The sequence below is a fragment of the Alligator mississippiensis genome, chromosome 4 (genome assembly GCF_030867095.1).
Source record: "Alligator mississippiensis isolate rAllMis1 chromosome 4, rAllMis1, whole genome shotgun sequence".
Lineage (NCBI taxonomy): Eukaryota > Metazoa > Chordata > Crocodylia > Alligatoridae > Alligator > Alligator mississippiensis.
This window is the reverse complement of record NC_081827.1, coordinates 95,871,509-95,897,436: the sequence shown is the minus strand read 5'-3', so window position 1 is coordinate 95,897,436 and position 25,928 is coordinate 95,871,509. Positions and strand designations below refer to the sequence as shown.

Below are 25,928 nucleotides of genomic sequence, written 5' to 3'. Positions count from 1 at the left end.
CAACCCTGTGCATTCCTATGGGGTCTTCCAGGCACCAGGTCAACCCCATGCAAGCCAGTGGGGACTTCCAGGCACAATGTCAACCCCATGCATTCCTATGGGACCTTTCAGGCACCAGGTCAACCCCATGCAAGCCTCTGGCGTTTGAGGTCACGAGACCGATTCGCTCTCTCCGCTCCCTCCATTTTTGGCCAAATGCCCTCTCGGCCCATGGCGAGCAAGGGCCGGAAACGCATTGCAAGTCAAGGGCCCGTGCTGAGAGCGAGCCGCCCCCACCTCCCCGGCCCCGTCAGGAGAAGGCGGGCTGGCCAGCGCGGCGCAGGGCGTGGGGCCCCACCGGGCTGAGGGCCAGGTTCTGGCTCCAGCCTCTTTGGCAGCCTGGGCCCCAAAGCCCACGTTGCCACCTCCTCAGCCCCCACGCTCCAGGTTTGGGGGCTGAAGCTGTATTCCCGGATGTCTTGCCCAGGTAGGAGGACCCCTCGGGGCTGCGGTCACAGCTCTTGGCAGGCCGCCTTCTCCCAGGCCCTTCCTTTGCAGCCAGCCTCCCTGCTCTGCTGGCCTTTCCTGAGTAGCGGCCGCCACGTTCTCGGGCTCCTCCTAGACCCAGTCGCCCAAATCCTCCTGCGATCCTTCCCTCTCCCTCCCGCCTCCAACACAGACACAGGTGCTCAACCCCTTCTTTCTTTGGTCCCCAAACTAGGAGGCAGGGGGGAGGAAGATGCCTTCACGGCCTGGCAACCACGTTGGCTTCCTTTGCTTGCGCTGTGGTGCCTGGTGCCCAGGTCACTCGGTCCCATTCCTGGCGGGCTCTTCTCTGCTTCTGAGCACCTTCTCCTCCCTTCCCTCCGAGGCCACAGCTGCCCCGGGGCTGCCGCAGCTGCCCCGCCCCCACTCCCTCGGCAGGACTGTCACTGGAGGAGAGCCCACCGGCCTTCCCTTGCAAAGTTCCGTGAGCACGCTCCCCACCGCCTTTGGGGAAGGAGGCCGGAGAGCCCCACTCTCAGGCATGTCAAGGACAAAGCCACTTGGAGGGGCGGGAATCAGGTAGGGGAAGCAAAAGGCAAGCAGGGGGGAAACATAGCAGAGGCTGGTTTCGATCCATCGACCTCTGGGTTATGGGCCCAGCACGCTCCCGCTGCGCCACTCTGCTGGGGCTGGCAGGCTGCCCTTCTGCCCCGACACCCTCTTGCCTCTCTGACAGGAAGCCAGCACCTCGCACAGTGAGGAGCAGTGCTTCCTTTCTCCTCCTCCCAGCCCACGCCTTCCCGCAGGCTCCCCACGCAGGCCAAAACCCGAGCCAGCGCTCTTCCTGGTGGCCATGCAACCGCCCGCCACAGATACCTGCAGAGCCCAGGTGGAAGGGCGCCCCTTCCTTTCTTCTGCCCGCGCCCCTCTTCTGAGCCTCTGACAGCAGCCTTTGACAGCGGGTTCTGCCTCCAGGCAATATGTTTTCAGGATCTGGGACCACGGAGTAGGACTGTGCATCACTCCAGCACGGCGGTCCACTGGTGCCCACGAGTATTGTGCCTGACGGGAGAAATGCCCCAGGCTGCATCCTCAACAGGGCCAGCCCAGTCCTGAGCAGCCCGTAGCACCCTTCGCGTTGTGTGTGGCTGGGGGTGTGCCTCCTCTCTTCATGTTGAGCCCTGCCTCACTTTCCCTGGCCCCAGGGGGAAGTCGAATGGAGGTGGAGGGCTTTTGCTTCCTGTCTTTTCAGACCCATGACCTGAACAGAGCTGTTTGTTGCAAAAGACCAGCAGCTGGTGCCCCGAGCTCACAGGGCTGGTTCGCAGAGCTAACTGCCGCCCAATAATCCGGTTGGGTTCCTGTGGGGAAGGAGAGCGCCCCTGAGAGAGAGAATGGCAATCGCCTTCCGAGCTGGAGAGCTGCTATTGTTTTCCCGTCCGGGTCCCTTGCCCTAGACCTGGCCGACGGACCCCGGTGGGCCGGAGGTGAGGGCTCCCGGTGGTGGTGCGGGACCAGGGGGCTGAGCCAGCCGGGCCTTCTTAGCGCAGCCGGCAGCGCGTCAGTCTCATAATCTAGAGGTCCTGAGTTCGAGCCTCAGAGAAGGCAGGCTTGCCTCTTGCTGCCTGAGCCAGGCGCCTTGCCTGCCACCCGGGGCAGGCTCCAGTCGCCTAAGCTTGGCCCCCCGCTGCCTTTTCTTCCCGGTGCTGGCCAGGAGGCAGGCGCCTGGTGTGTCCGCGCGGGTGGCGCTGGCGATGCTCTTCCTGGGCCGGCTTTGCCCAAGGTAGCGCACACCATGAACGCTGAGGGCCATGCCCAGCCCGGTCACTAGTGGCAGCCCCAGTCCCTGCTTCTTTTCTGCTGGGCTGGTGCGGTGTCAGGTGCGGGAGGTGGCGGAGGAAAAGCAGCCAGGCCGAAGCAGGTGCTTGGGCGCCCCGCAGAGAAAGTGGCCCAGCCTGGGGGAGCGTGGCCGAGCGGTCCAAGGCGCTGGATTAAGGCTCCAGTCTCTGCGGGGGCGTGGGTTCGAATCCCACCGCTGCCACAGATTTTGCAGCGTGCAGGTGGCACTTGGGCCTCCCGAAGCTCCCCTTGCTACGGCCTTGTTCCCTCGCAGCTCGCCCTCTGCCCAAAGGTCCCCCTTAGGCTGCTGAAGCCTCGACTCTGCTCATTCTGCCCCTGCTTTCTGGAGCCCTTGCCCCCAAGTTGGGGGGGCTGCTCCAGCCCTTCTTGCCCCTGGTCCCAAGAGACCAGCTTCGCGACTGCCCCATACACAGTGGTGAGCAGGACCAGGGCGACCTGGGTGCCTGCAGGAGGCAGGACCAAGAGGAGCAGTGTGATACGGCAAGGAGGGAAATGGCGGTCGCCTCGAAGGAGGCGGAGCAGATGTGAAAAGCCTGGGAGTAGGGGCCTCTAGATACTAGGATGGCTGGGGAGAGGAAGGTGGGTAGCAGGCCGGGACCTGGAGCAAATGTTGGGCAGGCGGAAGTAGGGAAGCAGGGCGGTGGCGGCGGGGGCACGGAAAGACGGAGCCTGGGTGGGAGGGCCAGATTTTGGAGGCTTAAGCCCCGGGTGGTTGTGCGGGTGCTGTGTTTATTGTTGCCCGACCGCACCCTCTGTATTTGCTTGGCAGGGAAATCCTGGGCGGTAGGAATTTGTGGCACCAGGTCAACCTTATGGAAGCCAAAGGGGACTTTCAGGCACAAGGTCAACCCCATGTATTCCTAAAGGGACTTTGAGGCACCAGGTCAACCCCATGGAAGCCAAAGGGGACTTTCAGGCACAGTGTCAACCCCATGTATTCCTAAGGGGTCTTTCAGGCACCAGGTCAACCCCATGGAAGCCAAAGGGGAGTTACAGGCAGAATGTCATCCCCATGTATTCCAAAGCTGACTTCCAGGCACCAGGTCAACCCCAATCACTCCTATGGGGACTTGCAGGCAGAATGTCAACCCCATGTATTCCTAAGGGGACTTTGAGGCACCAGGTCAACCCCATGGAAGCCAAAGGGGAGTTTCAGGCAGAATGTCACCCCCATGTATTCCAAAGGTGACTTCCAGGCACCAGATCAACCCCAATCACTCCTATGGGGACTTGCAGGCAGAATGTCAACCCCATGTATTCCTAAGGGGACTTTGAGGCACCAGGTCAGCCCCATGGAAGCCAAAGGGGACTTTGAGTCACAATGTCAACCCCATGTATTCCTAAGGGGACGTCCAGGCACCAGGTCAACCCCATGGAAGCCAATGGGGACTTTCAGGCAGAATGTCAACCCCATGTATTCCTAAGGGGACTTGGAGGCACCAGGTCAACCCCATGGTAGCCAATGGGGACTTGCAGGCAGGATGTCAACCCCGTGTATTCCTAAGCGGACTTTGAGGCACCAGGTCAACCCCATGGAAGCCAAAGGGCACTTTCAGTCCCAATGTCAACCCCTTGCATTCCTAAGGGGACTTTCAGGCACCAGGTCAACCCCATGGAAGCCAATGGGGACTTTCAGGCAGAATGTCAACCCCATGTATTCCTAAGGGGACTTTGAGGCACCAGGTCAGCCCCATGCAAGCCAATGGGGACTTGCAGGCACAATGTCAACCCCGTGTATTCCTAAGCGGACTTTGAGGCACCAGGTCAACCCCATGGAAGCCAAAGGGGACTTTGAGGCACAATGTCAACCCCGTGTATTCCTAAGGGGTCTTTCAGGCACCAGGTCAACCCCATGGAAGCCAAAGGGGAGTTTCAGGCAGAATGTCACCCCCCTGTATTCCAAAGGTGACTTCCAGGCACCAGATCAACCCCAATCACTCCTATGGGGACTTGCAGGCGGAATGTCAACCCCATGTATTCCTAAGGGGACTTTGAGGCACCAGGTCAACCCCATGGAAGCCAATGGGGACTTTCAGGCAGAATGTCAACCCCATGTGTTCCTAAGGGGACTTTCAGGCACCAGGTCTACCCCATGCACTGCTATGGGGACTTGCCAGCACAATGTCAACCCCATACATTGCTATGGGGACCTTGAGCCCCCAGGCCAACCTCATGCAAGCCTAAGGGGACCTTGAGGCTCTCGGTCAAGCCCGTGTAAGCTTATGGGGACTTCCAGGCACAATGTCATCCCCAGACATTGTTATGGGGCCTTTCGGGCACCAGCTCAACCCCATGCAAGCCTATGGGGACTTGTAGGCAGACAGTCAACCCTGTGCATTCCTATGGGGTCTTCCAGGCACCAGGTCAACCCCATGCAAGCCAGTGGGGACTTCCAGGCACAATGTCAACCCCATGCATTCCTATGGGACCTTTCAGGCACCAGGTCAACCCCATGCAAGCCTCTGGCGTTTGAGGTCACGAGACCGATTCGCTCTCTCCGCTCCCTCCATTTTTGGCCAAATGCCCTCTCGGCCCATGGCGAGCAAGGGCCGGAAACGCATTGCAAGTCAAGGGCCCGTGCTGAGAGCGAGCCGCCCCCACCTCCCCGGCCCCGTCAGGAGAAGGCGGGCTGGCCAGCGCGCCGCAGGGCGTGGGGCCCCACCGGGCTGAGGGCCAGGTTCTGGCTCCAGCCTCTTTGGCAGCCTGGGCCCCAAAGCCCACGTTGCCACCTCCTCAGCCCCCACGCTCCAGGTTTGGGGGCTGAAGCTGTATTCCCGGATGTCTTGCCCAGGTAGGAGGACCCCTCGGGGCTGCGGTCACAGCTCTTGGCAGGCCGCCTTCTCCCAGGCCCTTCCTTTGCAGCCAGCCTCCCTGCTCTGCTGGCCTTTCCTGAGTAGCGGCCGCCACGTTCTCGGGCTCCTCCTAGACCCAGTCGCCCAAATCCTCCTGCGATCCTTCCCTCTCCCTCCCGCCTCCAACACAGACACAGGTGCTCAACCCCTTCTTTCTTTGGTCCCCAAACTAGGAGGCAGGGGGGAGGAAGATGCCTTCACGGCCTGGCAACCACGTTGGCTTCCTTTGCTTGCGCTGTGGTGCCTGGTGCCCAGGTCACTCGGTCCCATTCCTGGCGGGCTCTTCTCTGCTTCTGAGCACCTTCTCCTCCCTTCCCTCCGAGGCCACAGCTGCCCCGGGGCTGCCGCAGCTGCCCCGCCCCCACTCCCTCGGCAGGACTGTCACTGGAGGAGAGCCCACCGGCCTTCCCTTGCAAAGTTCCGTGAGCACGCTCCCCACCGCCTTTGGGGAAGGAGGCCGGAGAGCCCCACTCTCAGGCATGTCAAGGACAAAGCCACTTGGAGGGGCGGGAATCAGGTAGGGGAAGCAAAAGGCAAGCAGGGGGGAAACATAGCAGAGGCTGGTTTCGATCCATCGACCTCTGGGTTATGGGCCCAGCACGCTCCCGCTGCGCCACTCTGCTGGGGCTGGCAGGCTGCCCTTCTGCCCCGACACCCTCTTGCCTCTCTGACAGGAAGCCAGCACCTCGCACAGTGAGGAGCAGTGCTTCCTTTCTCCTCCTCCCAGCCCACGCCTTCCCGCAGGCTCCCCACGCAGGCCAAAACCCGAGCCAGCGCTCTTCCTGGTGGCCATGCAACCGCCCGCCACAGATACCTGCAGAGCCCAGGTGGAAGGGCGCCCCTTCCTTTCTTCTGCCCGCGCCCCTCTTCTGAGCCTCTGACAGCAGCCTTTGACAGCGGGTTCTGCCTCCAGGCAATATGTTTTCAGGATCTGGGACCACGGAGTAGGACTGTGCATCACTCCAGCACGGCGGTCCACTGGTGCCCACGAGTATTGTGCCTGACGGGAGAAATGCCCCAGGCTGCATCCTCAACAGGGCCAGCCCAGTCCTGAGCAGCCCGTAGCACCCTTCGCGTTGTGTGTGGCTGGGGGTGTGCCTCCTCTCTTCATGTTGAGCCCTGCCTCACTTTCCCTGGCCCCAGGGGGAAGTCGAATGGAGGTGGAGGGCTTTTGCTTCCTGTCTTTTCAGACCCATGACCTGAACAGAGCTGTTTGTTGCAAAAGACCAGCAGCTGGTGCCCCGAGCTCACAGGGCTGGTTCGCAGAGCTAACTGCCGCCCAATAATCCGGTTGGGTTCCTGTGGGGAAGGAGAGCGCCCCTGAGAGAGAGAATGGCAATCGCCTTCCGAGCTGGAGAGCTGCTATTGTTTTCCCGTCCGGGTCCCTTGCCCTAGACCTGGCCGACGGACCCCGGTGGGCCGGAGGTGAGGGCTCCCGGTGGTGGTGCGGGACCAGGGGGCTGAGCCAGCCGGGCCTTCTTAGCGCAGCCGGCAGCGCGTCAGTCTCATAATCTAGAGGTCCTGAGTTCGAGCCTCAGAGAAGGCAGGCTTGCCTCTTGCTGCCTGAGCCAGGCGCCTTGCCTGCCACCCGGGGCAGGCTCCAGTCGCCTAAGCTTGGCCCCCCGCTGCCTTTTCTTCCCGGTGCTGGCCAGGAGGCAGGCGCCTGGTGTGTCCGCGCGGGTGGCGCTGGCGATGCTCTTCCTGGGCCGGCTTTGCCCAAGGTAGCGCACACCATGAACGCTGAGGGCCATGCCCAGCCCGGTCACTAGTGGCAGCCCCAGTCCCTGCTTCTTTTCTGCTGGGCTGGTGCGGTGTCAGGTGCGGGAGGTGGCGGAGGAAAAGCAGCCAGGCCGAAGCAGGTGCTTGGGCGCCCCGCAGAGAAAGTGGCCCAGCCTGGGGGAGCGTGGCCGAGCGGTCCAAGGCGCTGGATTAAGGCTCCAGTCTCTGCGGGGGCGTGGGTTCGAATCCCACCGCTGCCACAGATTTTGCAGCGTGCAGGTGGCACTTGGGCCTCCCGAAGCTCCCCTTGCTACGGCCTTGTTCCCTCGCAGCTCGCCCTCTGCCCAAAGGTCCCCCTTAGGCTGCTGAAGCCTCGACTCTGCTCATTCTGCCCCTGCTTTCTGGAGCCCTTGCCCCCAAGTTGGGGGGGCTGCTCCAGCCCTTCTTGCCCCTGGTCCCAAGAGACCAGCTTCGCGACTGCCCCATACACAGTGGTGAGCAGGACCAGGGCGACCTGGGTGCCTGCAGGAGGCAGGACCAAGAGGAGCAGTGTGATACGGCAAGGAGGGAAATGGCGGTCGCCTCGAAGGAGGCGGAGCAGATGTGAAAAGCCTGGGAGTAGGGGCCTCTAGATACTAGGATGGCTGGGGAGAGGAAGGTGGGTAGCAGGCCGGGACCTGGAGCAAATGTTGGGCAGGCGGAAGTAGGGAAGCAGGGCGGTGGCGGCGGGGGCACGGAAAGACGGAGCCTGGGTGGGAGGGCCAGATTTTGGAGGCTTAAGCCCCGGGTGGTTGTGCGGGTGCGGTGTTTATTGTTGCCCGACCGCACCCTCTGTATTTGCTTGGCAGGGAAATCCTGGGCGGTAGGAATTTGTGGCACCAGGTCAACCTTATGGAAGCCAAAGGGGACTTTCAGGCACAAGGTCAACCCCATGTATTCCTAAAGGGACTTTGAGGCACCAGGTCAACCCCATGGAAGCCAAAGGGGACTTTCAGGCACAGTGTCAACCCCATGTATTCCTAAGGGGTCTTTCAGGCACCAGGTCAACCCCATGGAAGCCAAAGGGGAGTTACAGGCAGAATGTCATCCCCATGTATTCCAAAGCTGACTTCCAGGCACCAGGTCAACCCCAATGACTCCTATGGGGACTTGCAGGCAGAATGTCAACCCCATGTATTCCTAAGGGGACTTTGAGGCACCAGGTCAACCCCATGGAAGCCAAAGGGGAGTTTCAGGCAGAATGTCACCCCCATGTATTCCAAAGCTGACTTCCAGGCACCAGGTCAACCCCAATGACTCCTATGGGGACTTGCAGGCAGAATGTCAACCCCATGTATTCCTAAGGGGACTTTGAGGCACCAGGTCAGCCCCATGGAAGCCAAAGGGGACTTTGAGTCACAATGTCAACCCCATGTATTCCTAAGGGGACGTCCAGGCACCAGGTCAACCCCATGGAAGCCAATGGGGACTTTCAGGCAGAATGTCAACCCCATGTATTCCTAAGGGGACTTGGAGGCACCAGGTCAACCCCATGGTAGCCAATGGGGACTTGCAGGCAGGATGTCAACCCCGTGTATTCCTAAGCGGTCTTTGAGGCACCAGGTCAACCCCATGGAAGCCAAAGGGCACTTTCAGTCCCAATGTCAACCCCTTGCATTCCTAAGGGGACTTTCAGGCACCAGGTCAACCCCATGGAAGCCAATGGGGACTTTCAGGCAGAATGTCAACCCCATGTATTCCTAAGGGGACTTTGAGGCACCAGGTCAGCCCCATGCAAGCCAATGGGGACTTGCAGGCACAATGTCAACCCCGTGTATTCCTAAGCGGACTTTGAGGCACCAGGTCAACCCCATGGAAGCCAAAGGGGACTTTGAGGCACAATGTCAACCCCGTGTATTCCTAAGGGGTCTTTCAGGCACCAGGTCAACCCCATGGAAGCCAAAGGGGAGTTTCAGGCAGAATGTCACCCCCCTGTATTCCAAAGGTGACTTCCAGGCACCAGATCAACCCCAATCACTCCTATGGGGACTTGCAGGCGGAATGTCAACCCCATGTATTCCTAAGGGGACTTTGAGGCACCAGGTCAACCCCATGGAAGCCAATGGGGACTTTCAGGCAGAATGTCAACCCCATGTGTTCCTAAGGGGACTTTCAGGCACCAGGTCTACCCCATGCACTGCTATGGGGACTTGCCAGCACAATGTCAACCCCATACATTGCTATGGGGACCTTGAGCCCCCAGGCCAACCTCATGCAAGCCTAAGGGGACCTTGAGGCTCTCGGTCAAGCCCGTGTAAGCTTATGGGGACTTCCAGGCACAATGTCATCCCCAGACATTGTTATGGGGCCTTTCGGGCACCAGCTCAACCCCATGCAAGCCTATGGGGACTTGTAGGCAGACAGTCAACCCTGTGCATTCCTATGGGGTCTTCCAGGCACCAGGTCAACCCCATGCAAGCCAGTGGGGACTTCCAGGCACAATGTCAACCCCATGCATTCCTATGGGACCTTTCAGGCACCAGGTCAACCCCATGCAAGCCTCTGGCGTTTGAGGTCACGAGACCGATTCGCTCTCTCCGCTCCCTCCATTTTTGGCCAAATGCCCTCTCGGCCCATGGCGAGCAAGGGCCGGAAACGCATTGCAAGTCAAGGGCCCGTGCTGAGAGCGAGCCGCCCCCACCTCCCCGGCCCCGTCAGGAGAAGGCGGGCTGGCCAGCGCGCCGCAGGGCGTGGGGCCCCACCGGGCTGAGGGCCAGGTTCTGGCTCCAGCCTCTTTGGCAGCCTGGGCCCCAAAGCCCACGTTGCCACCTCCTCAGCCCCCACGCTCCAGGTTTGGGGGCTGAAGCTGTATTCCCGGATGTCTTGCCCAGGTAGGAGGACCCCTCGGGGCTGCGGTCACAGCTCTTGGCAGGCCGCCTTCTCCCAGGCCCTTCCTTTGCAGCCAGCCTCCCTGCTCTGCTGGCCTTTCCTGAGTAGCGGCCGCCACGTTCTCGGGCTCCTCCTAGACCCAGTCGCCCAAATCCTCCTGCGATCCTTCCCTCTCCCTCCCGCCTCCAACACAGACACAGGTGCTCAACCCCTTCTTTCTTTGGTCCCCAAACTAGGAGGCAGGGGGGAGGAAGATGCCTTCACGGCCTGGCAACCACGTTGGCTTCCTTTGCTTGCGCTGTGGTGCCTGGTGCCCAGGTCACTCGGTCCCATTCCTGGCGGGCTCTTCTCTGCTTCTGAGCACCTTCTCCTCCCTTCCCTCCGAGGCCACAGCTGCCCCGGGGCTGCCGCAGCTGCCCCGCCCCCACTCCCTCGGCAGGACTGTCACTGGAGGAGAGCCCACCGGCCTTCCCTTGCAAAGTTCCGTGAGCACGCTCCCCACCGCCTTTGGGGAAGGAGGCCGGAGAGCCCCACTCTCAGGCATGTCAAGGACAAAGCCACTTGGAGGGGCGGGAATCAGGTAGGGGAAGCAAAAGGCAAGCAGGGGGGAAACATAGCAGAGGCTGGTTTCGATCCATCGACCTCTGGGTTATGGGCCCAGCACGCTCCCGCTGCGCCACTCTGCTGGGGCTGGCAGGCTGCCCTTCTGCCCCGACACCCTCTTGCCTCTCTGACAGGAAGCCAGCACCTCGCACAGTGAGGAGCAGTGCTTCCTTTCTCCTCCTCCCAGCCCACGCCTTCCCGCAGGCTCCCCACGCAGGCCAAAACCCGAGCCAGCGCTCTTCCTGGTGGCCATGCAACCGCCCGCCACAGATACCTGCAGAGCCCAGGTGGAAGGGCGCCCCTTCCTTTCTTCTGCCCGCGCCCCTCTTCTGAGCCTCTGACAGCAGCCTTTGACAGCGGGTTCTGCCTCCAGGCAATATGTTTTCAGGATCTGGGACCACGGAGTAGGACTGTGCATCACTCCAGCACGGCGGTCCACTGGTGCCCACGAGTATTGTGCCTGACGGGAGAAATGCCCCAGGCTGCATCCTCAACAGGGCCAGCCCAGTCCTGAGCAGCCCGTAGCACCCTTCGCGTTGTGTGTGGCTGGGGGTGTGCCTCCTCTCTTCATGTTGAGCCCTGCCTCACTTTCCCTGGCCCCAGGGGGAAGTCGAATGGAGGTGGAGGGCTTTTGCTTCCTGTCTTTTCAGACCCATGACCTGAACAGAGCTGTTTGTTGCAAAAGACCAGCAGCTGGTGCCCCGAGCTCACAGGGCTGGTTCGCAGAGCTAACTGCCGCCCAATAATCCGGTTGGGTTCCTGTGGGGAAGGAGAGCGCCCCTGAGAGAGAGAATGGCAATCGCCTTCCGAGCTGGAGAGCTGCTATTGTTTTCCCGTCCGGGTCCCTTGCCCTAGACCTGGCCGACGGACCCCGGTGGGCCGGAGGTGAGGGCTCCCGGTGGTGGTGCGGGACCAGGGGGCTGAGCCAGCCGGGCCTTCTTAGCGCAGCCGGCAGCGCGTCAGTCTCATAATCTAGAGGTCCTGAGTTCGAGCCTCAGAGAAGGCAGGCTTGCCTCTTGCTGCCTGAGCCAGGCGCCTTGCCTGCCACCCGGGGCAGGCTCCAGTCGCCTAAGCTTGGCCCCCCGCTGCCTTTTCTTCCCGGTGCTGGCCAGGAGGCAGGCGCCTGGTGTGTCCGCGCGGGTGGCGCTGGCGATGCTCTTCCTGGGCCGGCTTTGCCCAAGGTAGCGCACACCATGAACGCTGAGGGCCATGCCCAGCCCGGTCACTAGTGGCAGCCCCAGTCCCTGCTTCTTTTCTGCTGGGCTGGTGCGGTGTCAGGTGCGGGAGGTGGCGGAGGAAAAGCAGCCAGGCCGAAGCAGGTGCTTGGGCGCCCCGCAGAGAAAGTGGCCCAGCCTGGGGGAGCGTGGCCGAGCGGTCCAAGGCGCTGGATTAAGGCTCCAGTCTCTGCGGGGGCGTGGGTTCGAATCCCACCGCTGCCACAGATTTTGCAGCGTGCAGGTGGCACTTGGGCCTCCCGAAGCTCCCCTTGCTACGGCCTTGTTCCCTCGCAGCTCGCCCTCTGCCCAAAGGTCCCCCTTAGGCTGCTGAAGCCTCGACTCTGCTCATTCTGCCCCTGCTTTCTGGAGCCCTTGCCCCCAAGTTGGGGGGGCTGCTCCAGCCCTTCTTGCCCCTGGTCCCAAGAGACCAGCTTCGCGACTGCCCCATACACAGTGGTGAGCAGGACCAGGGCGACCTGGGTGCCTGCAGGAGGCAGGACCAAGAGGAGCAGTGTGATACGGCAAGGAGGGAAATGGCGGTCGCCTCGAAGGAGGCGGAGCAGATGTGAAAAGCCTGGGAGTAGGGGCCTCTAGATACTAGGATGGCTGGGGAGAGGAAGGTGGGTAGCAGGCCGGGACCTGGAGCAAATGTTGGGCAGGCGGAAGTAGGGAAGCAGGGCGGTGGCGGCGGGGGCACGGAAAGACGGAGCCTGGGTGGGAGGGCCAGATTTTGGAGGCTTAAGCCCCGGGTGGTTGTGCGGGTGCTGTGTTTATTGTTGCCCGACCGCACCCTCTGTATTTGCTTGGCAGGGAAATCCTGGGCGGTAGGAATTTGTGGCACCAGGTCAACCTTATGGAAGCCAAAGGGGACTTTCAGGCACAAGGTCAACCCCATGTATTCCTAAAGGGACTTTGAGGCACCAGGTCAACCCCATGGAAGCCAAAGGGGACTTTCAGGCACAGTGTCAACCCCATGTATTCCTAAGGGGTCTTTCAGGCACCAGGTCAACCCCATGGAAGCCAAAGGGGAGTTACAGGCAGAATGTCATCCCCATGTATTCCAAAGCTGACTTCCAGGCACCAGGTCAACCCCAATGACTCCTATGGGGACTTGCAGGCAGAATGTCAACCCCATGTATTCCTAAGGGGACTTTGAGGCACCAGGTCAACCCCATGGAAGCCAAAGGGGAGTTTCAGGCAGAATGTCACCCCCATGTATTCCAAAGCTGACTTCCAGGCACCAGGTCAACCCCAATGACTCCTATGGGGACTTGCAGGCAGAATGTCAACCCCATGTATTCCTAAGGGGACTTTGAGGCACCAGGTCAGCCCCATGGAAGCCAAAGGGGACTTTGAGTCACAATGTCAACCCCATGTATTCCTAAGGGGACGTCCAGGCACCAGGTCAACCCCATGGAAGCCAATGGGGACTTTCAGGCAGAATGTCAACCCCATGTATTCCTAAGGGGACTTGGAGGCACCAGGTCAACCCCATGGTAGCCAATGGGGACTTGCAGGCAGGATGTCAACCCCGTGTATTCCTAAGCGGTCTTTGAGGCACCAGGTCAACCCCATGGAAGCCAAAGGGCACTTTCAGTCCCAATGTCAACCCCTTGCATTCCTAAGGGGACTTTCAGGCACCAGGTCAACCCCATGGAAGCCAATGGGGACTTTCAGGCAGAATGTCAACCCCATGTATTCCTAAGGGGACTTTGAGGCACCAGGTCAGCCCCATGCAAGCCAATGGGGACTTGCAGGCACAATGTCAACCCCGTGTATTCCTAAGCGGACTTTGAGGCACCAGGTCAACCCCATGGAAGCCAAAGGGGACTTTGAGGCACAATGTCAACCCCGTGTATTCCTAAGGGGTCTTTCAGGCACCAGGTCAACCCCATGGAAGCCAAAGGGGAGTTTCAGGCAGAATGTCACCCCCCTGTATTCCAAAGGTGACTTCCAGGCACCAGATCAACCCCAATCACTCCTATGGGGACTTGCAGGCGGAATGTCAACCCCATGTATTCCTAAGGGGACTTTGAGGCACCAGGTCAACCCCATGGAAGCCAATGGGGACTTTCAGGCAGAATGTCAACCCCATGTGTTCCTAAGGGGACTTTCAGGCACCAGGTCTACCCCATGCACTGCTATGGGGACTTGCCAGCACAATGTCAACCCCATACATTGCTATGGGGACCTTGAGCCCCCAGGCCAACCTCATGCAAGCCTAAGGGGACCTTGAGGCTCTCGGTCAAGCCCGTGTAAGCTTATGGGGACTTCCAGGCACAATGTCATCCCCAGACATTGTTATGGGGCCTTTCGGGCACCAGCTCAACCCCATGCAAGCCTATGGGGACTTGTAGGCAGACAGTCAACCCTGTGCATTCCTATGGGGTCTTCCAGGCACCAGGTCAACCCCATGCAAGCCAGTGGGGACTTCCAGGCACAATGTCAACCCCATGCATTCCTATGGGACCTTTCAGGCACCAGGTCAACCCCATGCAAGCCTCTGGCGTTTGAGGTCACGAGACCGATTCGCTCTCTCCGCTCCCTCCATTTTTGGCCAAATGCCCTCTCGGCCCATGGCGAGCAAGGGCCGGAAACGCATTGCAAGTCAAGGGCCCGTGCTGAGAGCGAGCCGCCCCCACCTCCCCGGCCCCGTCAGGAGAAGGCGGGCTGGCCAGCGCGGCGCAGGGCGTGGGGCCCCACCGGGCTGAGGGCCAGGTTCTGGCTCCAGCCTCTTTGGCAGCCTGGGCCCCAAAGCCCACGTTGCCACCTCCTCAGCCCCCACGCTCCAGGTTTGGGGGCTGAAGCTGTATTCCCGGATGTCTTGCCCAGGTAGGAGGACCCCTCGGGGCTGCGGTCACAGCTCTTGGCAGGCCGCCTTCTCCCAGGCCCTTCCTTTGCAGCCAGCCTCCCTGCTCTGCTGGCCTTTCCTGAGTAGCGGCCGCCACGTTCTCGGGCTCCTCCTAGACCCAGTCGCCCAAATCCTCCTGCGATCCTTCCCTCTCCCTCCCGCCTCCAACACAGACACAGGTGCTCAACCCCTTCTTTCTTTGGTCCCCAAACTAGGAGGCAGGGGGGAGGAAGATGCCTTCACGGCCTGGCAACCACGTTGGCTTCCTTTGCTTGCGCTGTGGTGCCTGGTGCCCAGGTCACTCGGTCCCATTCCTGGCGGGCTCTTCTCTGCTTCTGAGCACCTTCTCCTCCCTTCCCTCCGAGGCCACAGCTGCCCCGGGGCTGCCGCAGCTGCCCCGCCCCCACTCCCTCGGCAGGACTGTCACTGGAGGAGAGCCCACCGGCCTTCCCTTGCAAAGTTCCGTGAGCACGCTCCCCACCGCCTTTGGGGAAGGAGGCCGGAGAGCCCCACTCTCAGGCATGTCAAGGACAAAGCCACTTGGAGGGGCGGGAATCAGGTAGGGGAAGCAAAAGGCAAGCAGGGGGGAAACATAGCAGAGGCTGGTTTCGATCCATCGACCTCTGGGTTATGGGCCCAGCACGCTCCCGCTGCGCCACTCTGCTGGGGCTGGCAGGCTGCCCTTCTGCCCCGACACCCTCTTGCCTCTCTGACAGGAAGCCAGCACCTCGCACAGTGAGGAGCAGTGCTTCCTTTCTCCTCCTCCCAGCCCACGCCTTCCCGCAGGCTCCCCACGCAGGCCAAAACCCGAGCCAGCGCTCTTCCTGGTGGCCATGCAACCGCCCGCCACAGATACCTGCAGAGCCCAGGTGGAAGGGCGCCCCTTCCTTTCTTCTGCCCGCGCCCCTCTTCTGAGCCTCTGACAGCAGCCTTTGACAGCGGGTTCTGCCTCCAGGCAATATGTTTTCAGGATCTGGGACCACGGAGTAGGACTGTGCATCACTCCAGCACGGCGGTCCACTGGTGCCCACGAGTATTGTGCCTGACGGGAGAAATGCCCCAGGCTGCATCCTCAACAGGGCCAGCCCAGTCCTGAGCAGCCCGTAGCACCCTTCGCGTTGTGTGTGGCTGGGGGTGTGCCTCCTCTCTTCATGTTGAGCCCTGCCTCACTTTCCCTGGCCCCAGGGGGAAGTCGAATGGAGGTGGAGGGCTTTTGCTTCCTGTCTTTTCAGACCCATGACCTGAACAGAGCTGTTTGTTGCAAAAGACCAGCAGCTGGTGCCCCGAGCTCACAGGGCTGGTTCGCAGAGCTAACTGCCGCCCAATAATCCGGTTGGGTTCCTGTGGGGAAGGAGAGCGCCCCTGAGAGAGAGAATGGCAATCGCCTTCCGAGCTGGAGAGCTGCTATTGTTTTCCCGTCCGGGTCCCTTGCCCTAGACCTGGCCGACGGACCCCGGTGGGCCGGAGGTGAGGGCTCCCGGTGGTGGTGCGGGACCAGGGGGCTGAGCCAGCCGGGCCTTCTTAGCGCAGCCGGCAGCGCGTCAGTCTCATAATCTAGAGGTCCTGAGTTCGAGCCTCAGAGAAGGCAGGCTTGCCTCTTGCTGCCTGAGCCAGGCGCCTTGCCTGCCACCCGGGGCAGGCTCCAGTCGCCTAAGCTTGGCCCCCCGCTGCCTTTTCTTCCCGGTGCTGGCCAGGAGGCAGGCGCCTGGTGTGTCCGCGCGGGTGGCGCTGGCGATGCTCTTCCTGGGCCGGCTTTGCCCAAGGTAGCGCACACCATGAACGCTGAGGGCCATGCCCAGCCCGGTCACTAGTGGCAGCCCCAGTCCCTGCTTCTTTTCTGCTGGGCTGGTGCGGTGTCAGGTGCGGGAGGTGGCGGAGGAAAAGCAGCCAGGCCGAAGCAGGTGCTTGGGCGCCCCGCAGAGAAAGTGGCCCAGCCTGGGGGAGCGTGGCCGAGCGGTCCAAGGCGCTGGATTAAGGCTCCAGTCTCTGCGGGGGCGTGGGTTCGAATCCCACCGCTGCCACAGATTTTGCAGCGTGCAGGTGGCACTTGGGCCTCCCGAAGCTCCCCTTGCTACGGCCTTGTTCCCTCGCAGCTCGCCCTCTGCCCAAAGGTCCCCCTTAGGCTGCTGAAGCCTCGACTCTGCTCATTCTGCCCCTGCTTTCTGGAGCCCTTGCCCCCAAGTTGGGGGGGCTGCTCCAGCCCTTCTTGCCCCTGGTCCCAAGAGACCAGCTTCGCGACTGCCCCATACACAGTGGTGAGCAGGACCAGGGCGACCTGGGTGCCTGCAGGAGGCAGGACCAAGAGGAGCAGTGTGATACGGCAAGGAGGGAAATGGCGGTCGCCTCGAAGGAGGCGGAGCAGATGTGAAAAGCCTGGGAGTAGGGGCCTCTAGATACTAGGATGGCTGGGGAGAGGAAGGTGGGTAGCAGGCCGGGACCTGGAGCAAATGTTGGGCAGGCGGAAGTAGGGAAGCAGGGCGGTGGCGGCGGGGGCACGGAAAGACGGAGCCTGGGTGGGAGGGCCAGATTTTGGAGGCTTAAGCCCCGGGTGGTTGTGCGGGTGCTGTGTTTATTGTTGCCCGACCGCACCCTCTGTATTTGCTTGGCAGGGAAATCCTGGGCGGTAGGAATTTGTGGCACCAGGTCAACCTTATGGAAGCCAAAGGGGACTTTCAGGCACAAGGTCAACCCCATGTATTCCTAAAGGGACTTTGAGGCACCAGGTCAACCCCATGGAAGCCAAAGGGGACTTTCAGGCACAGTGTCAACCCCATGTATTCCTAAGGGGTCTTTCAGGCACCAGGTCAACCCCATGGAAGCCAAAGGGGAGTTACAGGCAGAATGTCATCCCCATGTATTCCAAAGCTGACTTCCAGGCACCAGGTCAACCCCAATGACTCCTATGGGGACTTGCAGGCAGAATGTCAACCCCATGTATTCCTAAGGGGACTTTGAGGCACCAGGTCAACCCCATGGAAGCCAAAGGGGAGTTTCAGGCAGAATGTCACCCCCATGTATTCCAAAGCTGACTTCCAGGCACCAGGTCAACCCCAATGACTCCTATGGGGACTTGCAGGCAGAATGTCAACCCCATGTATTCCTAAGGGGACTTTGAGGCACCAGGTCAGCCCCATGGAAGCCAAAGGGGACTTTGAGTCACAATGTCAACCCCATGTATTCCTAAGGGGACGTCCAGGCACCAGGTCAACCCCATGGAAGCCAATGGGGACTTTCAGGCAGAATGTCAACCCCATGTATTCCTAAGGGGACTTGGAGGCACCAGGTCAACCCCATGGTAGCCAATGGGGACTTGCAGGCAGGATGTCAACCCCGTGTATTCCTAAGCGGTCTTTGAGGCACCAGGTCAACCCCATGGAAGCCAAAGGGCACTTTCAGTCCCAATGTCAACCCCTTGCATTCCTAAGGGGACTTTCAGGCACCAGGTCAACCCCATGGAAGCCAATGGGGACTTTCAGGCAGAATGTCAACCCCATGTATTCCTAAGGGGACTTTGAGGCACCAGGTCAGCCCCATGCAAGCCAATGGGGACTTGCAGGCACAATGTCAACCCCGTGTATTCCTAAGCGGACTTTGAGGCACCAGGTCAACCCCATGGAAGCCAAAGGGGACTTTGAGGCACAATGTCAACCCCGTGTATTCCTAAGGGGTCTTTCAGGCACCAGGTCAACCCCATGGAAGCCAAAGGGGAGTTTCAGGCAGAATGTCACCCCCCTGTATTCCAAAGGTGACTTCCAGGCACCAGATCAACCCCAATCACTCCTATGGGGACTTGCAGGCGGAATGTCAACCCCATGTATTCCTAAGGGGACTTTGAGGCACCAGGTCAACCCCATGGAAGCCAATGGGGACTTTCAGGCAGAATGTCAACCCCATGTGTTCCTAAGGGGACTTTCAGGCACCAGGTCTACCCCATGCACTGCTATGGGGACTTGCCAGCACAATGTCAACCCCATACATTGCTATGGGGACCTTGAGCCCCCAGGCCAACCTCATGCAAGCCTAAGGGGACCTTGAGGCTCTCGGTCAAGCCCGTGTAAGCTTATGGGGACTTCCAGGCACAATGTCATCCCCAGACATTGTTATGGGGCCTTTCGGGCACCAGCTCAACCCCATGCAAGCCTATGGGGACTTGTAGGCAGACAGTCAACCCTGTGCATTCCTATGGGGTCTTCCAGGCACCAGGTCAACCCCATGCAAGCCAGTGGGGACTTCCAGGCACAATGTCAACCCCATGCATTCCTATGGGACCTTTCAGGCACCAGGTCAACCCCATGCAAGCCTCTGGCGTTTGAGGTCACGAGACCGATTCGCTCTCTCCGCTCCCTCCATTTTTGGCCAAATGCCCTCTCGGCCCATGGCGAGCAAGGGCCGGAAACGCATTGCAAGTCAAGGGCCCGTGCTGAGAGCGAGCCGCCCCCACCTCCCCGGCCCCGTCAGGAGAAGGCGGGCTGGCCAGCGCGCCGCAGGGCGTGGGGCCCCACCGGGCTGAGGGCCAGGTTCTGGCTCCAGCCTCTTTGGCAGCCTGGGCCCCAAAGCCCACGTTGCCACCTCCTCAGCCCCCACGCTCCAGGTTTGGGGGCTGAAGCTGTATTCCCGGATGTCTTGCCCAGGTAGGAGGACCCCTCGGGGCTGCGGTCACAGCTCTTGGCAGGCCGCCTTCTCCCAGGCCCTTCCTTTGCAGCCAGCCTCCCTGCTCTGCTGGCCTTTCCTGAGTAGCGGCCGCCACGTTCTCGGGCTCCTCCTAGACCCAGTCGCCCAAATCCTCCTGCGATCCTTCCCTCTCCCTCCCGCCTCCAACACAGACACAGGTGCTCAACCCCTTCTTTCTTTGGTCCCCAAACTAGGAGGCAGGGGGGAGGAAGATGCCTTCACGGCCTGGCAACCACGTTGGCTTCCTTTGCTTGCGCTGTGGTGCCTGGTGCCCAGGTCACTCGGTCCCATTCCTGGCGGGCTCTTCTCTGCTTCTGAGCACCTTCTCCTCCCTTCCCTCCGAGGCCACAGCTGCCCCGGGGCTGCCGCAGCTGCCCCGCCCCCACTCCCTCGGCAGGACTGTCACTGGAGGAGAGCCCACCGGCCTTCCCTTGCAAAGTTCCGTGAGCACGCTCCCCACCGCCTTTGGGGAAGGAGGCCGGAGAGCCCCACTCTCAGGCATGTCAAGGACAAAGCCACTTGGAGGGGCGGGAATCAGGTAGGGGAAGCAAAAGGCAAGCAGGGGGGAAACATAGCAGAGGCTGGTTTCGATCCATCGACCTCTGGGTTATGGGCCCAGCACGCTCCCGCTGCGCCACTCTGCTGGGGCTGGCAGGCTGCCCTTCTGCCCCGACACCCTCTTGCCTCTCTGACAGGAAGCCAGCACCTCGCACAGTGAGGAGCAGTGCTTCCTTTCTCCTCCTCCCAGCCCACGCCTTCCCGCAGGCTCCCCACGCAGGCCAAAACCCGAGCCAGCGCTCTTCCTGGTGGCCATGCAACCGCCCGCCACAGATACCTGCAGAGCCCAGGTGGAAGGGCGCCCCTTCCTTTCTTCTGCCCGCGCCCCTCTTCTGAGCCTCTGACAGCAGCCTTTGACAGCGGGTTCTGCCTCCAGGCAATATGTTTTCAGGATCTGGGACCACGGAGTAGGACTGTGCATCACTCCAGCACGGCGGTCCACTGGTGCCCACGAGTATTGTGCCTGACGGGAGAAATGCCCCAGGCTGCATCCTCAACAGGGCCAGCCCAGTCCTGAGCAGCCCGTAGCACCCTTCGCGTTGTGTGTGGCTGGGGGTGTGCCTCCTCTCTTCATGTTGAGCCCTGCCTCACTTTCCCTGGCCCCAGGGGGAAGTCGAATGGAGGTGGAGGGCTTTTGCTTCCTGTCTTTTCAGACCCATGACCTGAACAGAGCTGTTTGTTGCAAAAGACCAGCAGCTGGTGCCCCGAGCTCACAGGGCTGGTTCGCAGAGCTAACTGCCGCCCAATAATCCGGTTGGGTTCCTGTGGGGAAGGAGAGCGCCCCTGAGAGAGAGAATGGCAATCGCCTTCCGAGCTGGAGAGCTGCTATTGTTTTCCCGTCCGGGTCCCTTGCCCTAGACCTGGCCGACGGACCCCGGTGGGCCGGAGGTGAGGGCTCCCGGTGGTGGTGCGGGACCAGGGGGCTGAGCCAGCCGGGCCTTCTTAGCGCAGCCGGCAGCGCGTCAGTCTCATAATCTAGAGGTCCTGAGTTCGAGCCTCAGAGAAGGCAGGCTTGCCTCTTGCTGCCTGAGCCAGGCGCCTTGCCTGCCACCCGGGGCAGGCTCCAGTCGCCTAAGCTTGGCCCCCCGCTGCCTTTTCTTCCCGGTGCTGGCCAGGAGGCAGGCGCCTGGTGTGTCCGCGCGGGTGGCGCTGGCGATGCTCTTCCTGGGCCGGCTTTGCCCAAGGTAGCGCACACCATGAACGCTGAGGGCCATGCCCAGCCCGGTCACTAGTGGCAGCCCCAGTCCCTGCTTCTTTTCTGCTGGGCTGGTGCGGTGTCAGGTGCGGGAGGTGGCGGAGGAAAAGCAGCCAGGCCGAAGCAGGTGCTTGGGCGCCCCGCAGAGAAAGTGGCCCAGCCTGGGGGAGCGTGGCCGAGCGGTCCAAGGCGCTGGATTAAGGCTCCAGTCTCTGCGGGGGCGTGGGTTCGAATCCCACCGCTGCCACAGATTTTGCAGCGTGCAGGTGGCACTTGGGCCTCCCGAAGCTCCCCTTGCTACGGCCTTGTTCCCTCGCAGCTCGCCCTCTGCCCAAAGGTCCCCCTTAGGCTGCTGAAGCCTCGACTCTGCTCATTCTGCCCCTGCTTTCTGGAGCCCTTGCCCCCAAGTTGGGGGGGCTGCTCCAGCCCTTCTTGCCCCTGGTCCCAAGAGACCAGCTTCGCGACTGCCCCATACACAGTGGTGAGCAGGACCAGGGCGACCTGGGTGCCTGCAGGAGGCAGGACCAAGAGGAGCAGTGTGATACGGCAAGGAGGGAAATGGCGGTCGCCTCGAAGGAGGCGGAGCAGATGTGAAAAGCCTGGGAGTAGGGGCCTCTAGATACTAGGATGGCTGGGGAGAGGAAGGTGGGTAGCAGGCCGGGACCTGGAGCAAATGTTGGGCAGGCGGAAGTAGGGAAGCAGGGCGGTGGCGGCGGGGGCACGGAAAGACGGAGCCTGGGTGGGAGGGCCAGATTTTGGAGGCTTAAGCCCCGGGTGGTTGTGCGGGTGCTGTGTTTATTGTTGCCCGACCGCACCCTCTGTATTTGCTTGGCAGGGAAATCCTGGGCGGTAGGAATTTGTGGCACCAGGTCAACCTTATGGAAGCCAAAGGGGACTTTCAGGCACAAGGTCAACCCCATGTATTCCTAAAGGGACTTTGAGGCACCAGGTCAACCCCATGGAAGCCAAAGGGGACTTTCAGGCACAGTGTCAACCCCATGTATTCCTAAGGGGTCTTTCAGGCACCAGGTCAACCCCATGGAAGCCAAAGGGGAGTTACAGGCAGAATGTCATCCCCATGTATTCCAAAGCTGACTTCCAGGCACCAGGTCAACCCCAATGACTCCTATGGGGACTTGCAGGCAGAATGTCAACCCCATGTATTCCTAAGGGGACTTTGAGGCACCAGGTCAACCCCATGGAAGCCAAAGGGGAGTTTCAGGCAGAATGTCACCCCCATGTATTCCAAAGCTGACTTCCAGGCACCAGGTCAACCCCAATGACTCCTATGGGGACTTGCAGGCAGAATGTCAACCCCATGTATTCCTAAGGGGACTTTGAGGCACCGGGTCAGCCCCATGGAAGCCAAAGGGGACTTTGAGTCACAATGTCAACCCCATGTATTCCTAAGGGGACGTCCAGGCACCAGGTCAACCCCATGGAAGCCAATGGGGACTTTCAGGCAGAATGTCAACCCCATGTATTCCTAAGGGGACTTGGAGGCACCAGGTCAACCCCATGGTAGCCAATGGGGACTTGCAGGCAGGATGTCAACCCCGTGTATTCCTAAGCGGTCTTTGAGGCACCAGGTCAACCCCATGGAAGCCAAAGGGCACTTTCAGTCCCAATGTCAACCCCTTGCATTCCTAAGGGGACTTTCAGGCACCAGGTCAACCCCATGGAAGCCAATGGGGACTTTCAGGCAGAATGTCAACCCCATGTATTCCTAAGGGGACTTTGAGGCACCAGGTCAGCCCCATGCAAGCCAATGGGGACTTGCAGGCACAATGTCAACCCCGTGTATTCCTAAGCGGACTTTGAGGCACCAGGTCAACCCCATGGAAGCCAAAGGGGACTTTGAGGCACAATGTCAACCCCGTGTATTCCTAAGGGGCCTTTCAGGCACCAGGTCTACCCCATGGAAGCCAAAGGGGAGTTTCAGGCAGAATGTCACCCCCCTGTATTCCAAAGGTGACTTCCAGGCACCAGATCAACCCCAATCACTCCTATGGGGACTTGCAGGCGGAATGTCAACCCCATGTATTCCTAAGGGGACTTTGAGGCACCAGGTCAACCCCATGGAAGCCAATGGGGACTTTCAGGCAGAATGTCAACCCCATGTGTTCCTAAGGGGACTTTCAGGCACCAGGTCTACCCCATGCACTGCTATGGGGACTTGCCAGCACAATGTCAACCCCATACATTGCTATGGGGACCTTGAGCCCCCAGGCCAACCTCATGCAAGCCTAAGGGGACCTTGAGGCTCTCGGTCAAGCCCGTGTAAGCTTATGGGGACTTCCAGGCACAATGTCATCCCCAGACATTGTTATGGGGCCTTTCGGGCACCAGCTCAACCCCATGCAAGCCTATGGGGACTTGTAGGCAGACAGTCAACCCTGTGCATTCCTATGGGGTCTTCCAGGCACCAGGTCAACCCCATGCAAGCCAGTGGGGACTTCCAGGCACAATGTCAACCCCATGCATTCCTATGGGACCTTTCAGGCACCAGGTCAACCCCATGCAAGCCTCTGGCGTTTGAGGTCACGAGACCGATTCGCTCTCTCCGCTCCCTCCATTTTTGGCCAAATGCCCTCTCGGCCCATGGCGAGCAAGGGCCGGAAACGCATTGCAAGTCAAGGGCCCGTGCTGAGAGCGAGCCGCCCCCACCTCCCCGGCCCCGTCAGGAGAAGGCGGGCTGGCCAGCGCGCCGCAGGGCGTGGGGCCCCACCGGGCTGAGGGCCAGGTTCTGGCTCCAGCCTCTTTGGCAGCCTGGGCCCCAAAGCCCACGTTGCCACCTCCTCAGCCCCCACGCTCCAGGTTTGGGGGCTGAAGCTGTATTCCCGGATGTCTTGCCCAGGTAGGAGGACCCCTCGGGGCTGCGGTCACAGCTCTTGGCAGGCCGCCTTCTCCCAGGCCCTTCCTTTGCAGCCAGCCTCCCTGCTCTGCTGGCCTTTCCTGAGTAGCGGCCGCCACGTTCTCGGGCTCCTCCTAGACCCAGTCGCCCAAATCCTCCTGCGATCCTTCCCTCTCCCTCCCGCCTCCAACACAGACACAGGTGCTCAACCCCTTCTTTCTTTGGTCCCCAAACTAGGAGGCAGGGGGGAGGAAGATGCCTTCACGGCCTGGCAACCACGTTGGCTTCCTTTGCTTGCGCTGTGGTGCCTGGTGCCCAGGTCACTCGGTCCCATTCCTGGCGGGCTCTTCTCTGCTTCTGAGCACCTTCTCCTCCCTTCCCTCCGAGGCCACAGCTGCCCCGGGGCTGCCGCAGCTGCCCCGCCCCCACTCCCTCGGCAGGACTGTCACTGGAGGAGAGCCCACCGGCCTTCCCTTGCAAAGTTCCGTGAGCACGCTCCCCACCGCCTTTGGGGAAGGAGGCCGGAGAGCCCCACTCTCAGGCATGTCAAGGACAAAGCCACTTGGAGGGGCGGGAATCAGGTAGGGGAAGCAAAAGGCAAGCAGGGGGGAAACATAGCAGAGGCTGGTTTCGATCCATCGACCTCTGGGTTATGGGCCCAGCACGCTCCCGCTGCGCCACTCTGCTGGGGCTGGCAGGCTGCCCTTCTGCCCCGACACCCTCTTGCCTCTCTGACAGGAAGCCAGCACCTCGCACAGTGAGGAGCAGTGCTTCCTTTCTCCTCCTCCCAGCCCACGCCTTCCCGCAGGCTCCCCACGCAGGCCAAAACCCGAGCCAGCGCTCTTCCTGGTGGCCATGCAACCGCCCGCCACAGATACCTGCAGAGCCCAGGTGGAAGGGCGCCCCTTCCTTTCTTCTGCCCGCGCCCCTCTTCTGAGCCTCTGACAGCAGCCTTTGACAGCGGGTTCTGCCTCCAGGCAATATGTTTTCAGGATCTGGGACCACGGAGTAGGACTGTGCATCACTCCAGCACGGCGGTCCACTGGTGCCCACGAGTATTGTGCCTGACGGGAGAAATGCCCCAGGCTGCATCCTCAACAGGGCCAGCCCAGTCCTGAGCAGCCCGTAGCACCCTTCGCGTTGTGTGTGGCTGGGGGTGTGCCTCCTCTCTTCATGTTGAGCCCTGCCTCACTTTCCCTGGCCCCAGGGGGAAGTCGAATGGAGGTGGAGGGCTTTTGCTTCCTGTCTTTTCAGACCCATGACCTGAACAGAGCTGTTTGTTGCAAAAGACCAGCAGCTGGTGCCCCGAGCTCACAGGGCTGGTTCGCAGAGCTAACTGCCGCCCAATAATCCGGTTGGGTTCCTGTGGGGAAGGAGAGCGCCCCTGAGAGAGAGAATGGCAATCGCCTTCCGAGCTGGAGAGCTGCTATTGTTTTCCCGTCCGGGTCCCTTGCCCTAGACCTGGCCGACGGACCCCGGTGGGCCGGAGGTGAGGGCTCCCGGTGGTGGTGCGGGACCAGGGGGCTGAGCCAGCCGGGCCTTCTTAGCGCAGCCGGCAGCGCGTCAGTCTCATAATCTAGAGGTCCTGAGTTCGAGCCTCAGAGAAGGCAGGCTTGCCTCTTGCTGCCTGAGCCAGGCGCCTTGCCTGCCACCCGGGGCAGGCTCCAGTCGCCTAAGCTTGGCCCCCCGCTGCCTTTTCTTCCCGGTGCTGGCCAGGAGGCAGGCGCCTGGTGTGTCCGCGCGGGTGGCGCTGGCGATGCTCTTCCTGGGCCGGCTTTGCCCAAGGTAGCGCACACCATGAACGCTGAGGGCCATGCCCAGCCCGGTCACTAGTGGCAGCCCCAGTCCCTGCTTCTTTTCTGCTGGGCTGGTGCGGTGTCAGGTGCGGGAGGTGGCGGAGGAAAAGCAGCCAGGCCGAAGCAGGTGCTTGGGCGCCCCGCAGAGAAAGTGGCCCAGCCTGAGGGAGCGTGGCCGAGCGGTCCAAGGCGCTGGATTAAGGCTCCAGTCTCTGCGGGGGCGTGGGTTCGAATCCCACCGCTGCCACAGATTTTGCAGCGTGCAGGTGGCACTTGGGCCTCCCGAAGCTCCCCTTGCTACGGCCTTGTTCCCTCGCAGCTCGCCCTCTGCCCAAAGGTCCCCCTTAGGCTGCTGAAGCCTCGACTCTGCTCATTCTGCCCCTGCTTTCTGGAGCCCTTGCCCCCAAGTTGGGGGGGCT

The 25,928-nt window shown here is 61.2% G+C and overlaps 6 non-coding genes across 6 annotated transcripts; all 6 read left to right on the top strand.

Moving 5' to 3' along the window:
- The first annotated feature begins 2,424 nt into the window (after positions 1–2,424).
- Positions 2,425–2,506, top strand: TRNAL-AAG (transfer RNA leucine (anticodon AAG)). The gene has a single exon. It is a non-coding gene; the product is annotated as a tRNA-Leu (tRNA).
- Positions 2,507–7,074: 4,568 nt separating this feature from the next.
- On the top strand, positions 7,075–7,156 carry TRNAL-AAG (transfer RNA leucine (anticodon AAG)). Its single transcript has one exon. It is a non-coding gene; the product is annotated as a tRNA-Leu (tRNA).
- Positions 7,157–11,724: 4,568 nt separating this feature from the next.
- On the top strand, positions 11,725–11,806 carry TRNAL-AAG (transfer RNA leucine (anticodon AAG)). The gene has a single exon. It is a non-coding gene; the product is annotated as a tRNA-Leu (tRNA).
- Positions 11,807–16,374: 4,568 nt separating this feature from the next.
- TRNAL-AAG (transfer RNA leucine (anticodon AAG)) lies at positions 16,375–16,456 on the top strand. Its single transcript has one exon. It is a non-coding gene; the product is annotated as a tRNA-Leu (tRNA).
- A 4,568-nt stretch (positions 16,457–21,024) lies between these two features.
- Positions 21,025–21,106, top strand: TRNAL-AAG (transfer RNA leucine (anticodon AAG)). The gene has a single exon. It is a non-coding gene; the product is annotated as a tRNA-Leu (tRNA).
- Positions 21,107–25,674: 4,568 nt separating this feature from the next.
- On the top strand, positions 25,675–25,756 carry TRNAL-AAG (transfer RNA leucine (anticodon AAG)). The gene has a single exon. It is a non-coding gene; the product is annotated as a tRNA-Leu (tRNA).
- The last annotated feature ends 172 nt before the right edge of the window (positions 25,757–25,928 follow it).